General features: G+C 40.2%; 1 protein-coding gene across 3 annotated transcripts in view; it reads left to right on the top strand.

The window, feature by feature from the left end:
• Positions 1–19,954, top strand: part of Hpse2 (heparanase 2 (inactive)) — a 699,168-nt gene that overhangs the window by 230,883 nt on the left and 448,331 nt on the right. The window lies entirely within an intron of this gene.

Genomic DNA, 19,954 nt, shown 5'->3' with positions numbered 1-19,954 from the left:
GAATTCCAGAGTATCCCCTTGCCCTAACATCCGTCCAATGGTCCACCATCAAAGAAAAAGGGGTTATCACAGTCTGCCCCATGGCAAAGAAAAAGAACGCCAAACACAGAAACAGAATATAGACAACAGACACTAACAAGTCCAAGCACACTTGTCCGCGCCTATACTTAAATAGGCAGCTGAATTCGACCTCCGACGGAGTGGGATTTTTCGTCCGCTCCCGCCTAGGTAAAAGGAGCACTCCGTCTCCTTTGTTCCAGAAAACCACAGTCAGGTTCTCCTGACTGCCCACAGCTGGGCTCTCCCAGCTGTTCTCCGCCCGTGGAACATCTTCCAGGGGCTGCAGCTTGTGCCTCTGGCCGTCCCCCCTTCCGCAGCCAGAGGATCCTTAGGGATCTCAAAGGCAGCTGCACAGAGTGGGATTCCACATCCACTCTCTTAACACTGACCGGTACTAAGACACACATATATACACACACGGCAGAACCAAAACAGAGACATACAGACTGACAAATGCGGCGCCGCTCACACAGACACACTCAGACAAACATCCAACTCACCTCCAAGGGGTCTTCGGAGTCTGGGGTGGTTGCGAAGATCCCGGACCAGCCCCCAAAATGAAAGATCCCCAAAGAGAGACCCTTTCTAAAGTCACGGGAAATCGCGGACCCCAGACACAGAGAGACCATTTTGGATGTAATAAGCAAAGGCGAGGTTTATTACGGAGATCTATTAAGGGGATCTCCGGGTTGACACGTATCCTGCGCAGGAGACAGAGGTGTCGACCCACGGTCTTCTTTCAAAAGGCCTTTTTCTGCCTTTCCCCTGTTCCTCTCCTCTCCGACCCGGAAGTCCCGCCCACTCCTCGTCCAGTGATTGGTTCCTAGAAATCTTTATTCATTGGGGGAAGGTTCACAGGAAGTCACCTGAGTACCTAGGCATCCCCTCTTGGGGAAGCGGAATTAGCATAAAAATGCAAACAGCCCCAGGGCGATCCATAACTGTATAGCTTAATAATTTTAATTAATCTTTACTTTCTAGAAGAGAGAAGCAGTTGACACTGACATGTTGAAGCTTCTAATATGATGTGTGTGTAGCTTCATGTAAGAGCTTTTTTTTTTTTAGAGAAATGGCTTCCTACAGTAGCCACCATTCTTTTTTTTTTTAAAGATTTATTCATTTATTATATATAAGTACACTGTAGCTGTCTTCAGATACACCAGAAGAAGGCATCGGATCTCTTTACAGATGGTTGTGAGCCACCATGTGGTTGCTGGGAATTGAACTCACGACCTCTGGAAGAGCAGTCCGGTGCTCTTAACTGCTGAGCCATTTCTCCAGCCCCATGTAAGAGCTTTTATGACAGTATGAAAGCAAGTCTTAGAATATTGTGAACGTAAACTCAGCTAGCAAAATGTTCTCAAGCGTTAGCCTTTCAGTAAGTGCTCTCCATGGCTTCTTAGAATTTGGAAAAATTCTAATTATAATATCCCCTTTTATTATAGATTAATATCAGTTGGCTTTCTTACTTTTTGAAAGCTTTTGACATTACTGTTGTTGGTGGCTAAATATTCTTTTGGAAAATAGGAAGGATTCTTGAAAGACTGCATCAGTAAGAAAGGACCTCCTCCTACTCCTCCTCTTCCTCCTCCTCCTCTTCCTCCTCTTCCTCCTCTTCCTCCTTCTCCTCCTCCTCCTTCCCCTCCTTCCCCTCCTCCTCCTCCTGTTTGAGGCTTCTTATGAACTGTTATAGTGAAGTAGGTGCATTCCATGAAGTTGTGAGCATGACGTCATTATTCCTGCAGGAGAAACAGTTATATCTTTGTGAACTTCAAGTCACATTCTTATCAAGGGACTTGTACGTAACTCACTACATATATGTTCATATTTAATCACATATTATTTGATATACAGTAATGCATCAAATTTAATTACATAACAAACAATATACATTATTTCCTTCCCCCACTCCCTCTATTTCTTTATACTAGATAGTTGTTGAGAGTGGTGTAATACTTTCCCAAACCCTGAGTGCTACATATAATACAACTATAATTTTTTGTTTTAAGTCTTAGCACAATGTTGTTTAATATAGTTTATAAAGCATGTGATTATCTATTGAACAATAAATATACTAATATTTTCAAACATTTCATAGGTTCATCATGTACTATGGAAATCATTCTAGCATATTCAGGTGTAGTTCAGAGAGTTTTCGCGTTGTTTTCTGAATGTGTATTACTAATCACCTACCATTTCCCTCACCAGCCTTGGGACTCCAGCTACTGTCTAGAGGAAATTTATCTAATAGCCATACCTTCACCATAAGACTTATCATGGCCTATTGGAACTATAGAACCAGACAGCAAATACAATTGCCAATAAAGCAGTAGATTAGATACACTTGTGTTGACTTTGGCATTAAATGTAAACTTTAGCAAGGAACCAAATTTGAAAAAAATACATTTTTACAAGAGAAGTGTCAACAATCCTAAAATTTACCACAAACCACAGCCTTTCTACCGTGCAATTTTTAGGCCTTTTATGATGCTTTCAATGAATTGGGAAGAATAAAACATCTTAAAGTTGTCCTGTGTTTTATTACTATACATTTCTCAGAATATCTCTGTAAAAGAAACTTTTGGATTAACTTAACAGAAGCTGAGGTTACTAAAGTCGTTATGTTCAGCAATAGAAGAGGCTGCTGGTTAGTGAAATACAACTGTGTGAGACACACACTGACGCTCAGGTGTGTTTGCCATATCTTGGATTTATACTATTCCCCACCGCCTTTTAAGGTCTGCTGATGAAGGATGATTCCTCTAAGATGATCTTTCTTCCTATGCCCACTCAAAGGTACATACTTCAAAATGTTCATCCAAAAATACTATCTTAAAAATTTGCATATTAAGTCTGAAGTTCTGGTTAAAACCTCAGACTAGAGGCTAGGGAGAAGGCTGCATTGCTTCAGTACCTGACACACACTCATGAGATGAGGACTTGTTTTCAGCTTCCCAGAACCAATATTTAAGCGGGGCATGGAAGAGACTATCTATCATACTAATGCTGGGGTTGGAGACAAGCAGATCCTTGTGATTCATTAGCTGGTCAGCCTAGTCAGATTGAGAAACTTCATCATTAGCGAGAGACTCTGTATCAGAAACATAAGGTGAGTGAAGAGCATTAAACTTCAGTGTTTGGTCTCCATGTACATATGTGCACATACAAACATGTATGCACACGTAAGCACAGCCACATGAACACCTACGTACATGGCATACATACAACCAAACCAAACCAAACCAAACCAAACCAAACCAAACCAAACCAAGCCAAACCAAATCAAATCTCAACTTGATTCAGCATTGCCTTACTAGCTATGTGTTTTTAGACCTGATATTTGTGCCATGAGGTCTATCTCTCCATTTGTAAAACTGATGAAATGATAGCATATAACATATAGTATAAATATATAAATATGCATATAACTATATAAAATGTACAAGATATGTGCATTCTATATTTTATTCATCATATAGTTAGTATATAATAAAAATTTAGGCTGTAAAAGTTAATTGGTGCAAATGTGTATATCACAATGGCAAGTAAACATAAGCATCTTATAGAAAGTATGTATTATGATGATTATATTCTTTTAAATTAGAATAAATAATTCTCTATTGCAGACTTTATTAATTTATAATTTATTTTTTGTTCCTTTGAACTTTATTATGAAGATCTTTTCTCTAGTTTTTATTTGAAAACAGTGAGTCACATAACAGAAACATGTTTCAGAACAGATTCACTTGCCCAAGGCCATGTAGAAGAACAAATCACAAACAAAAATATTTTTTAAAAATTAAATGATTTAATTACTGTACATCCTGGCTATAGTCTCTTCTCCCTCCTCTCCTCTCACTCCTTCCTTCCCTTCCCACTTTCCCATCCACTCCTCCTCCCTTTCTCTTAAGAAAACAGAATGTCCTCCCTTGGATATTAACAGGCCTTGTCATATCAAGTTGCATTAAGACTAGGCACAGCTTCTCCTATTAAGTCTAGAAGAGGGAGTGCAATAAGGGGAAGGGGTCCTAAAGACAGGCAGCGAGTCGGAGACAGCCCATGTTCCTGCTGTTAGGAATCCCACATGAAGACCCAGCCGCACCACTGTTCTGTCTGTGCAGAGGGCCCAGGGCAGTCCCAAGCAGACTCCCTGTTTGCAGATCAATCTTTGTGGGCCTCTGTAGGGCCAGGTTAGTTGATTCTGTAGGATTTCTTGTTATGTCCTTGACCTCTCTGGCTCCTACAGTCCTTCTTCCCCTTCTTCCGCAGGATTCATTTACTTGGTTTTACAATTAAATTTTAGAAAAATTATATGACTTGTTTCCAGAGTCTACTACCATTAAGCCCAAGTTACTTGTTCGTTTTAGAAATTTATAATGACTCCTGTGCTGCTCTTCTTACATTATTAGTTACAGGATAATGCAGTAGGTCACTCGACATGACACATAAGCAGGGATCATGTTTGCTGTTATTTTGGTTCTCGGTTTGTATAACTGAATACCTCAGTAAGTACAGAGAGAAGAAAACACAGCCAGGTTTAACAGTGGAGAGGAGAGTTTATCTGCATCCGTGAAACATGACCTCGGAGTTATTCCAAAGGCCGTGAGCCCCTTGACCTCACAAAGAATATATGTGTTAATATAAGAAAGCATTTTGGTGGCAGACATATTACTGAACATATTTTAAGGCAATACTTCAAGAGGGAAAGAGAATAGAGAATCTCTGGATTGGCTCAGGTTCATGAAGTAAGTTTCTAAAAGGCTAAAATGGCATACAGAAGCATTCAGATTGAATCATAAAAGATGGTGGGCAGTGATACTGAGCATGCTCAGTTTCTTTTTTTTTTTTTTTTTGGTTCTTTTTTTTTTCGGAGCTGGGGACCGAACCCAGGGCCTTGCGCCTCCTAGGCAAGCGCTCTACCACTGAGCTGGGGACCGAACCCAGGGCCTTGCGCTTCCTAGGCAAGCGCTCTACCACTGAGCTAAATCCCCAGCCCCTCAGTTTCTTTTGTACAGAATAGTTTTAGTTGAAACAAAAGCAAAAGGCATTTGATTGTGTGTCTGAGGAGATTATGGCCGCAATGGAATATTACTCAGCTATCAAAAACAATGACTTTATGAAATTTGTAGGCAAATGGTTGGAACTAGAAAATATCATCCTGAGTGAGGTAACCCAATCACAGAAAAACATACATGGTATGCACTCATTGATAAGTGGCTATTAGCCCAAATGCTTGAATTACCCTAGATGCCTAGAACACATGAAACTCAAGACGGATGATCAAAATGTGAATGCTTCACTCCTTCTTTAAAAGGGGAACAAGAATACCCTTGGCAGGGAATAGAGAGGCAAAGATTAAAACAGACACAGAAGGAACTCCCATTCAGAACCTGCCCCACATGTGGCCCATACATATACAGCCACCCAATTAGACAAGATGGATGAAGCAAAGAAGTGCAGGCCGACAGGAGCCGGATGTAGATCTCTCCTGAGAGACACAGCCAGAATACAGCAAATACAGAGGCGAATGCCAGCAACAAACCACTGAACTGAGAATAGGACCCCCGTTGAAGGAATCAGAGAAAGAACTGGAAGAGCTTGAAGGGGCTCGAGACCCCATATGAACAACAATGCCAAGCAACCAGAGCTTCCAGGGACTACCTAAAGACTATACATGGACTGACCCTGGACTCTGACCTCATAGGTAGCAATGAACATCCTAGTAAGAGCACCAGTGGAAGGGGAAGCCCTGGGTCCTGCTAAGACTGAACCCCCAGTGAACGTGATTGTTGGGGGGAGGGCGGCAATGGGGGGGAGGGTGGGGAGGGGAACACCCATAAAGGAGGGAAGGGGGAGGGATTAGGGGGATGTTTGCCCGGAAACCAGGAAAGGGAATAACACTCGGAATGTAAATAAGAAATACTCAAGTTAATTAAAAAAAAAAAAGAAGAAGAAGAAGAAGAAAAGAAGTACAGTCCCGGGGAAAGGCTTAGGGGTTCATAGCATCATCTCTGTGGGTTATCTCTCTCCACTCTGTGTTTGTTATTCAGGATGTGGTCTCTCTGCTCCCTGCTGCCGAGCTTTCATGCCCTTGTGTATTCTTCATCTGGAACCTAAGCCAAAATAAACTCTTTCTTCCTTAATTTGACTCTGTAATGGCATTTTATCACAGCAGCAGTAGTCAACTGGTAAAAGAGCCTCGCAGAGGCTAGGAAAGTACTGTGCCACTGTACTTCAGCTCTTGGTTTCCTGAGAAACAATCTCACTATGGACTACATGCTGTTCTTGAAGTCACCATGTAGCCCAGGTTAAGTTTGAACCTATAATTCTTCCTCCACAGCCTTGCAGTGCTTGGATTTCAAGCATGTGCCATATACAGATTGCATGTTGTAAACCAGCTTTCTCAGTCTCAATATTCTTCCCATTTAGTCCACACAGTCTTAGGTGTTACTCTAGGTTGATGGAGGGAAGAGCACAAGGGTATATATATATATATATAGCACACAATTCTTCAAGGAGCTCCTACTTTATTACAAACAGACAAATAGTATGTCAATTTTCAATGCTTGCTATAATAAATTATGCCAGACATGATGGTATAAAACAATAGAAAGGTATTATCTCATAATTTTGGAGGCAAGAAGTCTGAGGTCAGGGTATCAACAGGCTCCATCGCAAAGGCTCTAGAGAAAATTCAAGTGGTTCCCTTTCACAGCTTCTGGTGACACCTGGTGTCCCTTAGCTTGTTGGCTAAGGTATTACTCTAGTCTTTATTTTTGTGGTCACACTGTTTCCTTCTAGTTTTTTCTCCTTTGTGTCTATTATAAATTCTTTTGTCATTGGATTAAAGGCCCATTCTTGTAAGTCTGGATGATCTCATTGCAAATCCTTCCTGCAATTACCTCTATAAGAACCTGCATCCCATTGTTGGGGAGAGGGCAGTAATGGGGGGAGGATGGGGAGAGGAACAACCATATAGAAGGGAAGGGGGAGGGGTTAGGGGGATGTTGGCCTGGAAACCGGGAAAGGGAATAACACTCGTAATGTAAATAAGAAATACCCAATTTAATAAAGTTGGAGAAAAAAAAAAAAAGAACCTGCATCCCGCCTTTTTCTTCAAATAATGCAACATCCACAGGTTTCAGGGATTTATTCTGAGTGCCCATAGTTTTTCTTAGCACGGGTAGGAACAGCTATCAAGTCCGTTTCCATATGTGTTCTTTATTTGGGTATGAGGAAGGATTTTATTGCCAAGAGTAAAGAGGAAGACACCAGTAGGTACAAACACAATTCAGTTACACACAGTGACTGTCTTTCTGAAGTGTGTTAGATTTCAGACACTTTCCAAGCTATTCATGTTAAGTCTTATTAGAACACTTAATATGTAGCCCCTGTCCATATCCCAGGAAGATAATGGGATGCAGGCTCTGAGCCCCTGGGCTTTGTGGCCACTATTAACCAGGTATATCACCTTAAGTCAGACTCACCTATAAAATAGGAATTATAGTAGTGTTTACTGTGTTTGTCGAATGGATTAAATGAACTAATACACACAAAGTGATTAGAACAGGGATTAGCACATAGTAAGCACTTAATATGGATTAACTAGTGTCCTACTTTAGCCATAACTGTCAACTGACACAGTCTAGAGTCATCTAGGACTAACTGCCTAGATTAAATGAGCCTCTGAGCATGTCTTGAGGGGGGGTGTCTATTATTATTGTTGTTGTTGTTGCTGCTGTTGTAGTTTTTCTGGTTGTTGTTGAAAATAGAGTCTTTTTTTAAAGATTTATTCATTTATTATATATAAGTACACTGTAGCTGTCTTCAGACAGAAGCATCAGATCCCATTACAGATGGTTGTGAGCCACCATGTGGTTGCTGGGAATTGAACTCAGGACCTCTGGAAGAGCAGTCAGTGCTCTTCACTACTGAGCCATCTCTCCAGTCCTGAAAATAGATTCTTATATCGTGCATCCTGACCACCGTTTCCCCTCCCTCCACTCCTCTAAGTTCCCCTTGCCTCCCCGCTCCTCAGATTCACTCCCTCTCCATTTCTCTTCAGAAAAGATCAGGTCTCCAAGAGACAACAACCAAGCATGACAAAACAAGATACAGTAAGACAAGGCAAAAGCCCTCCTATGGAGGCAACAAGAGGAAGAGTCTGAGGAGCAGGCAAAAGAATCAGAGACAACGCCCACTCACACTGTTGGGAGTCTCACAGAACCTCCAAGCTAGCATTCATAACAGTCGTTTTCTACATAAATATTTTATCTTATTATATTTCTTTTTTCTTTTCTTTTTATTACACTCCAGATTTTATTTCCCTCCCAATCCACCCTCCAACTGTTCCATATCTCAAACCTCCTCCCTGCTCCTCCTGTCCCTGCGAAGTCCCCACTCCCCACCCTACCAGACCTCTCAACTCCCTAGGCCTCCAATCTCTTGAGGGTTAGGTGCATCTTCTCTGACTGAACCCAGACCTAAGAGTCCTCTGCTGCATATGTGTCGGGAGCCTCATATTAGCTGGCGTATGCTGCCAGGTTGGTGGTCCAGTGGCTGAGACATCTCAGGGGTCCAGGTTAATTGAGACTTCTGGTCCTCCTACAGGGTCGCCCTCCTCCTCAGCTTCTTCCAGCTTTTCCCTAATTCAACCACAGGGGTCAGCAGCTTCTGTTCATTGGTTGGTTGCATAATTGTCTTTATTGTTAAGTGAAATAAGGTTCACTCCATTTCGGGCAGTGCTGTCCCTAGAAGAACGCTAGCTGGAGACAGCCTGAGTTCCACTATCTCTCCAGGGATTTCATAGCCTATATTTATCACCTTTCCAGAGGTATTGATGGGAGCTGCACAGTAAATGTTCTTCACAGAAATTTAGTATGGAAGGCTTGTACGAGGTATTTGGAATAGAAAACAATGTATTTTTAAATAGTCAAAAGAAAATTAGAAATGCAAGATTTGTAATGAATATTGTTCCACTATCAACACAATATTTTATGATAAATACATTGACTTCTAAAGTTGAATTACTGTGCCTAACATATAATTTTAAAACTTTAGTCTTTTTATGTGATTACAATTATGTGTGTATATATTTTTCCCATAAAGAATTTATTGAATTTTAAAATCTTATAATAAGGTAATTAATAATAAAACTATTTGGTTTTATAAATCTTTCTTTTCATTCATCAATATTTTCTTTGTTGTTTATGCATGTGATGGTAAGAATATGGAGTAGGCTATGCCTTTATACAGTGTTATCAGTAGAAACGGTTTCATTCTGTTTTGCTCATTGTAGGCATTTTGGAAGAAAAGAGGGACTAGTAGAAAAGAAAACAGCAAAATCACCCACACATAGCCAGGCATGGTGATGCATGCCCTTACTCCTCGCACTTGGGAGGCAGAAGCAGGTGGATTTAAGCTTGTCAGTCTACAGAGAGTTCTAGGACAGCCAGTGTTACCAGGGAAACATCATCACGGAAACAGAGGGAAACAATGACAATCTTTGGCCTTTTATTTTTTCCTTTGACACAATGCTATATCCTTTTTTCTTAGTGTTCACATTTGGTAGAACAAAATTAAGTTATTTTTTTGTTGTAACTACGATGTGAATGATCTCATGATCTCGGATCTGCCGGCTAAGAGTGGAGCTGTTTCCATGCCCAGGGCGCTGGAAGGTTTCTGGTCCTGGATAGTGCAGTGCTTTCCCTCTTGTGGGAATTCACCATCAGCGACAACGTGTCTGTGAGGAGGAACGCCTGGGCTGCTTCTCTGATGCTGTGATAGTGGATTGGAGGAACGATCTGAGGTCTGCGAGTCAGCTCGGAGCTCTTACTATTGATAAATGATGTTTCGTCCTCTGGTCTTGCAGCTTACAGTTCATCTAGATAGAAGTTTGTTTGGTTTTGGTTTTGGTTTTTAATTCAGGTAATAAATATATAGTTTAAATACAGAAATAATAAACATTGAATTTTGCGTCACTGCTGTGTTGGGCCTTTCTCAGCAAGAGCTGCTATAGAATCTGATTGATAAACAGTATAGTAGGTCTTACGTTTATACTTCAATAATGTTTTTATTATCATCCTCCTTGAGCTGTAAAAATTATGAGGAAAATCTACTGTATAGTAGAAACCATTGCTGTCTTTAGACATAAAATTCAGAGTTTTTGTTGTCGCTGAGTATAATCTAGCAGATATGAACAGCATGGTGATACTATTACACGCCTCAAAATCCATTACTAAATTACTTAATGCAAAAAATCCCAATAATCTCTATCAAATATGTATCAAAAAATAAAACAAAAACCAGCCAACCAAAAAAAAAAGAAAGAAAAAAAGAAAGAAAAAGAAAAACCAAAGTGAAAAAAACATGTGTGCTTTGTAGGACCAAACAACAACATTCAGATGAGACTACATTATGTGTCCTGCATTGCTGATTTGAGGTGCAACTTTAAATAATAATAAAATAATAATAATAATAATAATAATAATAATAATAATAATAATAATAATAATAACAGTGTAGTTATAGTGTGTAGTCATCTATTTTAGGGTGGAGGATTAAGGGAGTTGCTTAATTTAAGTAAGAGAAGAAAGGACGGAAGAACATTAACACTGTTGTTTTTATTTCTTGTAAAAACATCCTAATAATACAATGTAAAAGAATAACCCAATGGCAAAAAAGAACAGATGTAGAAGTATCTAGGTGTATCCACTCCTTATGAAATAAAACCATACAACAAATCAATGCACTTATGTATGAACTTCAAGTTTAAAAGGGGAATAGATTGAAAGGTAAGTGAGTATTTGGGGGAATAAAGAACTCAAAGGAAGACTCCCCAACAAAATCTTTTTTTCTTTTTTCTTTTTTTTGGAGCTGGGGACCAAACCCAGGGCCTTGCGCTTGCTAGGCAAGCGCTCTACCACTGAGCTAAATCCCCAACCCCAAACCAACAAAAATTTAAAAGCATATTCTATATAGGAAACTGATAACTGAAATTAAAGGATTTTATTCCATTGACCCTCCAACCACAAATAAAAAGTTTTTGATAGGAGCAGGAAATATACCTATGAAGAAACTCTAACATTAGGATGCACATGCCCAGAATCCTTAGTGCTTTTGAGAACACCATCTATAAAAACACTGACATACTAATTTCTACTCATTGGACTGGCCAAGTTAAGAAATGTGTCCAATTGTGATGTAAAAACTATAAAGTGGGGTTGGGGATTTAGCTCAGTAGTAGAGCGCTTGCCTAGGAAGCGCAAGGCCCTGGGTTCGGTCCCCAGCTCAGAAAAAAAGAACCAAAAAAAAAAAAAAAACAAAACTATAAAGTGTGGGACAAGGAGTAGGGAACAAAGGCCTGAGGGGAGGTGTGAAAGGAGTGGTGCACACTTTCTGAGCTCACATACTGAGAGAACAAAGGACGAATGTTCTCATTCATTGACTCAGAAGTCTACTCATGCTTAGATATTCCTGGAAATTCTCTTCCTGGTCTATGAATGACCACACATAAGGCAGTTTTTTCACAGTGCTATTTATGTTGGAAGAAGATGTTGAAGCTATGTGAACCAGAAGAATGTACAGATAAAAAGCAGTGATTAACAGACGTGCGTGTGTGCGAGCGTGCGTGTGTTCCATGCACTCACTTATCCCATCCTTAAGACAGGTCATTTCATCATTACATGTTTGTTTTGTGCACTTCTGTGTAAGCATAACGTATTTATTTGTTTGCTTTGGGGAGTTTTACTTGGTTTGGTTTCATTTTTTTATGCTTGCTTGCTTATTTGTTTTGGGACAAGGGTTCAGGCTCATGATATTCTTTCATTGCCTCCCAAGATTGGGTTGTACACATACACATACATATAAGTGTCATATAAGTGTATTGTTTTGTTCACAAGAGTTTTACAGTCAGTATGTTGCTATATGTGGCAGTCAGTCACTTTTCAACAGCACTTTATAATGCCCTTTGCTCTTCAGTATATACATACATACATAGATACATACATAGATACATACATACATACATACATACATACATACATACATATCCAGTGCAAGAAGGGAGGGATTGCCAGGTTAAATGATAATGTTATGACTGAATATAACTGAATTAATCCCTGCATTTGAGATCGTAAGGGAAGCACAGCAGCAACAAGACACCACGAGGAATTGCATTGTTATACAATTGCTCTACAAATTGTAAGTTTGAAACAATTCATTTGTTTGCTAGTCTTTGTAATTCACCTTTTGCTTAGTACTAAGTGTTAAACAAAATTTTGTTAATTGAATTACTATGAATACAACTTTTGTAAAGGAATTCTGTTCCTTATAGTTGCTGCTGTTACATTTTAAACTGCTGGTCATGTCTGCTCACTGTGTTAGAGGTCATCTCAGTGGGACAAAGGCCCACTCCGGAAGTTCCCATTTGGTTGGCGTCTAGGACTAAATGCTCTATTGCTTCAATTCATGTTTTAGAGGAAATATATCTATCCTTAAAATTTAACAGATGCAGAGTCTGACATCTGCCTACATCTTTCTTTGCCTTGTCTCTTTCTCAAGCACCCTGAGTTCTGTGCCTTAGGAAACTTTTTCCACTTAATAAATATGACATTGTTTGATGACCTGTTCCTTCCCACATCTGTCTGGTAATAATGTCTTCCATTTACAGACTTACAGGAGAGGTTCTAGACACTTGATACAACAAATGGAACCTATTTTTCACTCTTGTCTGTGAGCAGCTCTGTCTGAGAATGAAGGCATACAGTACTAAAGGAAAAGGGCTCACTTCTCTACCTCAGTCAGTGTGTCCCCAGTCAGTCACTCTGAGGGGTACTACTGAATGATTATTTTCAACTGTTTCAGACCTTGCTTCCACTTAAGCAAGAAAAGCTTCCATAGTTACACAAGGTCAGAGTTTCGAGGGAGCTTTGAAGTGACTTTAGTGCAAACTCTTAGGACACTGACAAGTGAATGATAGAGCATATGCCTGGATTGCTGTCCCAGTGTATTCTCTACTTCAGGGTGCTCTGTAGGAACTGAAGCCAAGACCCACTGTGGCCTATTAGTACCTAAGGAGAGAAACTAAGAAACAACAGGAAGAAAGGGTCAAACCACAAACTCCATTTGCTATGTAATGGAGCATACTCTCTCCTTACTGTTTTAAAGTTTGGGCAAATTAGTCAACTTTGAACCTTTCCTTTCTGATACTAAAGAACAGGTATAGGAAAAAGAAAGGTTGTTACAGGAAACCCATAGGTCACTGAGGCCTGTATTTTGTAAACTTGGACTTGCAGAGCTCTGCAGCAGCGTGGATAAATGAGTATTCTTTGGTGGATAGGTGTGAATATTGAATAAGAAGATCACACATGGGTTTCTTTGGGATATCATATTTTTCCCTTTTAAAATTATAGATATGTATTTAATTTTTAGTAATGTTGCCTTTGATTTATGGGATAGTTAGCTAAATGTTTCTGTAATAGTAACTTTTGGAATTTAGGGAAAGTAATGGTCAGAAACCTAAAGAATGCTGCCGTGGATATCCACATAGTACTAACTACTAAAACACGGCCTAAGCACATACTTTGGGTGTCATCAAAAATTGAGAAAACAGATTTTTAAGAAGGTTAATTTTTAAAAATAATATTAAAGTGCCAAGTATGGGAAAATCAGAACTGTGTTATGTTTCCTTATACTAATTGTTGCAAATTTGCGAGGTAGTGTTGTTTACTTGATTATGTGACGGGTGATGTGGGAGGAGGGCAAAGTCTGTATTTATTATTCCTATAAAAGTCTAAGTGTCATTAATCTGAACGACTTATAATTTAAGCCAGGACTGAACCATGCATAGGTCAGACTTTCCCCCAGTATTTCCCAAGGCCTCAGATTTCATTCTTGCCTGGCTCAGTACTTGTTCCTTCTAGCCTCTGGTCAATCTGGAAAGACACCCACCACAATTGGGCTGTTTCTAAACTCTCCGAGTTAAATCTTGCAAGGCATCTGTCCATAACAAGTGGCAGTTGGGGGTCACTAGTTGTTACTCAGCTGAATCGTCCAAGTATTCACTTTATTTGCCTTGCCAGTCCATTATTTAAGTTGTATTTCCTTAAACTCAGCTGAGATCGAGTTTAAGGCTTGACCACATGTGAAGTCTGACATTTTAAAGGTCAGCTGGTTTGAATTATTTGTATGTAAGAGTCAACAGATTTGTTTTTTATTTTTTAATAGGGAGCCATCTATTGTTTTTCCACTTGAAAACTTAAACCAAACATACAAGTATCTCACAAGCTTTCCTCAGACTTTCTCAGAAACCTGAGTTTATGTTTGTTCTGAGGTAACTCTCACATGGCTTGGAGACAGTTCACATTTCAATAGTTGAAGGGTTAGATAAAAGTAAACCCGTCGGAGGCCTTCTCTGGCTTAAGTGCCAAGACAAAACCAGCTGCTTTGTTCCTGTGGCATTACCACCATGCAGTACCTTAAACTCCAGCACACAACCACATCTGGGGTACCATTTGTATGGGGCTGATATCATAGCATTATGGTATGCCGCTTCTGGGATTTTCTGTTGCCTGTGAACTTATGCCCAGGGATATCACTGTCACCTTAGCTTTTAAAGCATAAGCCCCCATGGAACGCGGCAGCTACATGCTCAAAAGAAAGCTAGTTGAAGTCTATTGCTTTCTCTAATCTGCTGAACCTTCTCCGCCTTGGTCACATGCAGAAGACAAACTTCCCAGAGTGCCAAGTAGACAGGACTTCTTGCAGGAAGCCTTAATTCATTAGCTGATTAATGAATTTCTGTGTATCTCTGTTCATGTTTGCGCATGTGCATGCAGAGGAGCTGAATGCAGGCCTCTAGAAGATCAGCTCAATGCCCTTCTTAATTATTTTGTTTTATTATTTATTTACATTCCAAATGTTGCCCCCTTCCTGGTCTCCCTTCCTCAAGTTCTTCACCCTATCCCCCTTTCCCCCAACTCTGAGAGGATGCTCACCCATCCCCACCTCACCCAGCCCCCTCCCTGGGGCCATGAAGTTTCTACAGGATTAGGTGAATCCTCTTCCACTGAAACCAGATAAGGCAGCCCTACATATGTGATGGGGACAACAAACCAGCCCACGTATGCTCTTTAGTTGGTGGCTTTGTCTTTGGGAGCTCCAAGGGGCCAGGGTTAGTTGACACTGTTGTTCTTCCTATGGAGCTGCAATCCCTCTCAGTTCCTTCAGTCCTTCCCCTATCTTTTCCATAGATATCCTCAACCTCAGTCCAATGCTTGGCTGTAAATATCTGCATCTGTCTCAGTCAGCTGCTGGCAGAGCCTCTCAGAGGACAGCCATGCTAGGCTCCTGTCTACAAGCACAACATGGCACCAGTAATAGTGTCAGGGTTTGGTGCCTGCACATGGGGTGGATCCCAGGTTGGGCCAGTCACTGGATGGCCTTTCTTTCACTCTCTGCTCCATTTTTGTCCCAGCTTTTCCTTTAGATAGGAACAAATCTGGGTCTGAAGAAAGAAACCAACGAAGAGGAAGCTGAATCTTCTGAGGAAGATGAAAAGATCTCCCATGCTCATGGATTGGTAGGATTAATATAGTAAAAATGGTCATCTTACCAAAAGCAACCTATTCAATGCAATCTCCATCAAAATTTCAATACAATTCTTTACAGACTTGGAAAGAACAATTTTTAACTTCATATGGAAAATCAAAAAGCCCAGGATAGTAAAAACAATTCTCAACAATAAAAGGACTTCTTGGGGAATCACAGCTCCTGACCACAAGCTCTACTACAGAGCAATAGTGATAAAGCTGCATGGTATTGGTACAAAGACAGACAGTTTAATCAATGGAATAGAGTTGAAGACTCAGAAATAAACCAGTACAGCTATGGTCACTTCATCTTTGACAAAGAAGCCAAAATCATACAGTGGAAAAATTAGCATCTTCCCCAAATGGTGCTGGCCTAACTGGCAGTCTGCATGTAGAGGAATACTAATTGATCCATATTTATCACTTTGTACAAAGCTCAATTCCAAATAGATCAAGGACATCAACATAAAACCAGATACAGTGAATCTAATAGAAGAGAAAGTGAGAAAGAGCCTCAAAGGAACACATTACCACAGGAGGAAATATCCTGAACAGAACACCAATGCCTCAGGCTCTAAGATCAACAGTTGACAAATGGGACCTCATGAAACTGAAAAGCTTCTGGAAGGCAAAGGACCCTGTCAATAGGACAAAACAGTAACCTACAAGTTGAGAAAAAAAAACTTCACTAGCCCTACATCTGAGAGAGGGCTAACATCCAAAATACACGAAGAACTCAAGAAATTAGACTCCAAAAAACCTAAATAACCCTTCTTAATTTTTTTAACTCAGGACTAGAAAACTGTGGCATGTTTTGAGACTTAAGTCTAGAAGGATTTTAACATCAACTGAGTTGAGATGGATGGCCAAAGAGGGAGTGGAGGATCTGGGCAGTGTTTTGTAGGAAAACAATAGTCAAAATAAAACACCATTGTTTAGCTTCTCTTTGTGTTATCCTGGCAGGGTCTCTGAAGTTCTCTAATTATAGCATTAGAAGTTCTCATTCAGTCTTACTATTGATACCTTTGAAAAGAAGTTAGGAGCCTTGATTTGCTCGTGAAAATCAACTGCTTTCCCTTTTCCAACACCTAGTCTGGAGTATATCCATTCCCTTTCCGTCTGTCTGCCTCATTCCCTTTCTGTCTGTCTCTTTGGCTCCAGTTCTTTACCAAGTTCTTTTGGGCTTTAGAACTTTTGCACAAGCTGCTTGGTTCTTTTGCCTAAAACTTTGTTCCCTGCTCTTTGTCTCACCAACTTCTACTCATCTTTTGGTTTGGGCTTATCTAGTGGAATGATTTTCCTCCATTAAGAAAAAGAAACCAGGGAGAGCCACTGATTTGGGAAAAGGGACCTAGGAAAACTGGTTTATTCACGTAATGATAGTAAAACGTTAATTAGAGAGACTTTTCAGGCACAGTGAGGAATGATTGTGGTTCAGGATACAGAGCTTTAGTAAAATGTCTGTTCCTTGCTCCACAGACACTCATGAGAATGCTTTCTTTGCAGCATGGTAAGTCTGACTCACAGGTTCAGCATAAGGCTTGGGGGAAATGAGAAGTTTACTGAGCCAGCCATAATTCAGAGAAAATTAGTTGTGATCTGTCAAGGTACAAAGGCAGCTGGGGACTACAGTGGAAGCGAGTGGCTCTGGCTCTGAGTTATAGAGAGGGACAGTGTTAAATGGTTGGTTTTAGATTATATAATTATCGCACTCTCCAGCATGTACTCATCCTACTTTCAGGTTTTCTCTTGCTTACAGAGCATTTTGTATTTGATCTATATTTTTAACCTTAATAGTTTAAATGGATTTAGAAAGTAAACCATATTTTACTTCTATAAATGGAACAGCAGTCCACTCGCCACGGATAAATGATAACTAAAAATAAAGACGGTATAAATAAAATGGTGCTATTAAATTCTGTTGCCTGTTCCTTGGCTCAGAGACTAAATCCTTATAACAAGAAAGCTTAGTGAGTGTTGGAGATGTGCTAATAATGTCTTAGCGTGGCACCAAGGCACACTTGCTAACAAATCAGAATTCAGGGAAAAAGAACTGGACGTTAACTTGCTTTCTCTCTATGCAAATCAAAGCTGTTCATTGCCTTTGTCTGTGTTGTGCTCCCAGTGTCTGTACTTTTGCAAGGACTTTGGTGAATCAGCTGCTAACTTTTAGGTTTGACATACACAGCAGGAAGGAGCCTGAACTTGCATAGGAGAGAGAGGAACAGAGGTTGGCTCTCGTTTGGTCGTCTCACTTTCTTGTTCTCATTTGGCCAAAGTAAGACTTAGCTAAGGATCGGCTCCTGTCTTCTTTCCAGTCGGCTTCGCCTAGACGAAGACTAACACCCAGTGCTGCAGTAGGTCTCCTTGGGATCATAGAGGTTTCTGCAACGCACACGGCGGGTGCCTCTTCACGTGTAGACAAAGGACATGCATTAGAACTGAGCCTTCCTAGCGAGGCTTGCTGAAGTTTATCACTTCAGAAATGTAACCTCTCAAATACAGATCATCAGACACATCAGTATCATTCCACACAGTATCTTGGGCACAAACAGTACTTTGATGCCACATAATCCAGATAAATGCTGTCAGACAAGATAGAAAGTGTTCTTCCTTTATGGGCTCGACCTCTGAAGAGATGCTGGTGTTTGGATTTGGCAGGCCATCAGCAGCCACTGGGACTCCTTTCCCTCTGTCCCCCCACCCTCGCCCCGGAGATAATTTTGACAAGAGATTGGAGAGAATCCTTCTGAGTTCTGTGAGGAATGTGGAATTATTTGTTCTGTAAAATATATTTTGTTAGTCCTAGAAGAGCTCAGCTATAAACTTAAGAATTGTAATTTATAGCAGAATGTAAAGAAATAGCTAAGGCAGTCTTAGAAAGTATAAACATGCACCTCATGCTAATGCTTGCAAAAATGCAATATCCTAGTCACACTCTTCTTGGAACAAAGGTAACTTTGCTCCCTGTGAGTAGTACCTCTGCTCACTGACTCTGCACAGCTATTACTGCACTCAGAGGGCACAGATGAGGCTCTCGTTCCAATTGCTCAAGTCAAGTAGCTGGAAGCTCGGAGAGACTGTCTTTACATTGCATTTCTGGATTTAACATGGTGCTATGGTAAACTGTGACTGAAATGTAACCTGGGCAACATGCGCTTTGCACACCCATGTAGCCCATGTTTGTGTTTTCTTTGCTCTGCCCTTCTACCTGCTGCATATCCACAATCCAAGTGGAAAGAGTTATTAAAGTGCAAGGCTCGGAGGTAAAGCAATTTGACTTGAGTCCAGCTCTGTCATCTTCCAGTTCCAGACACTGGCAAGAAATTCAGTCTGTCCAATGAAGTGTCTTAATAGAAGTCAAGTGAAGCAGCACCTTCCTTTTAAGGTTATTTTCATTAAATGAGATAAGAATAATAAAATGCTGGCCACAGAGCCTAGCATGCTCAGTAATAAATGATATTATTATCATTAACACAATCCATTTACTTAATCCACATTTCTATTGCTACTATATTTTCTTTTGTTTAACAAACCTTTTAAAAATTTATTTATGCTCCATTATCTATCAAATTCTTGACTTTACCTTGGTGTTTACAGTCTGTTCTGCCAGGTTGAACTTATGTATTAGAAAGATATCATAAACAATGCATTTGTCCAAAAGTTTGAGAGTGAGAGTGAGTGTGTGTGTGTGTGTGTGTGTGTCTGTGTCTGTGTCTGTGTGTGTCTGTGTGTGTCTGCACGCCCGTGCGCTTTGGCACCTGCATGCACTCATGACTTGTGTGTGTGTTAGGGTTTGATATGTAGAGAGACAGTGAAGGCCCTTTGAGACACTACTGGCCCTTATAGGGCATTATTTTATTAATAACACTGATCTCTAAGGAATCTACATTTTTCTTTAAACAGCTGAACTTTCCTGGAAGATCAGAGACTCAGATTGTCAAAGCTTATAAAGAATAAATGCTGGAAGTAGACATCTCTTCCAGCTGTTCTCTTTCTTAGTTCTGCAGATGTGTGCACTCCCATAAGCCTCTGAGTGGAATCTAGGGGAAGGAGAATGAAAACTGTTGAGCCTCTTATTTTATTGAAAACAAAGGTTGAGAGGCTTTTCTGAATATTGTTTTTGGAAGCTGAGAATGGAACCTTATTTTATTTGACTGATATGTTTATTTTGGGGGAATTTAAGATTTAACTACCTCAAATTGTATCTTTATTCATGACAGACTTAAATAATCTTTTTAAAGCTGAAACACTGTAATGTAACGATTGGGAAAAGCTGCCAAGGGAATCAGGAAAGGGTGTGA

This window comes from Rattus norvegicus, chromosome 1, assembly GCF_036323735.1.
Source record: "Rattus norvegicus strain BN/NHsdMcwi chromosome 1, GRCr8, whole genome shotgun sequence".
Classification (NCBI taxonomy): Eukaryota; Metazoa; Chordata; class Mammalia; order Rodentia; family Muridae; genus Rattus; species Rattus norvegicus.
The sequence above is the reverse complement of the archived record's forward strand: the minus strand, read 5'-3'. Positions and strand labels throughout refer to the sequence as shown.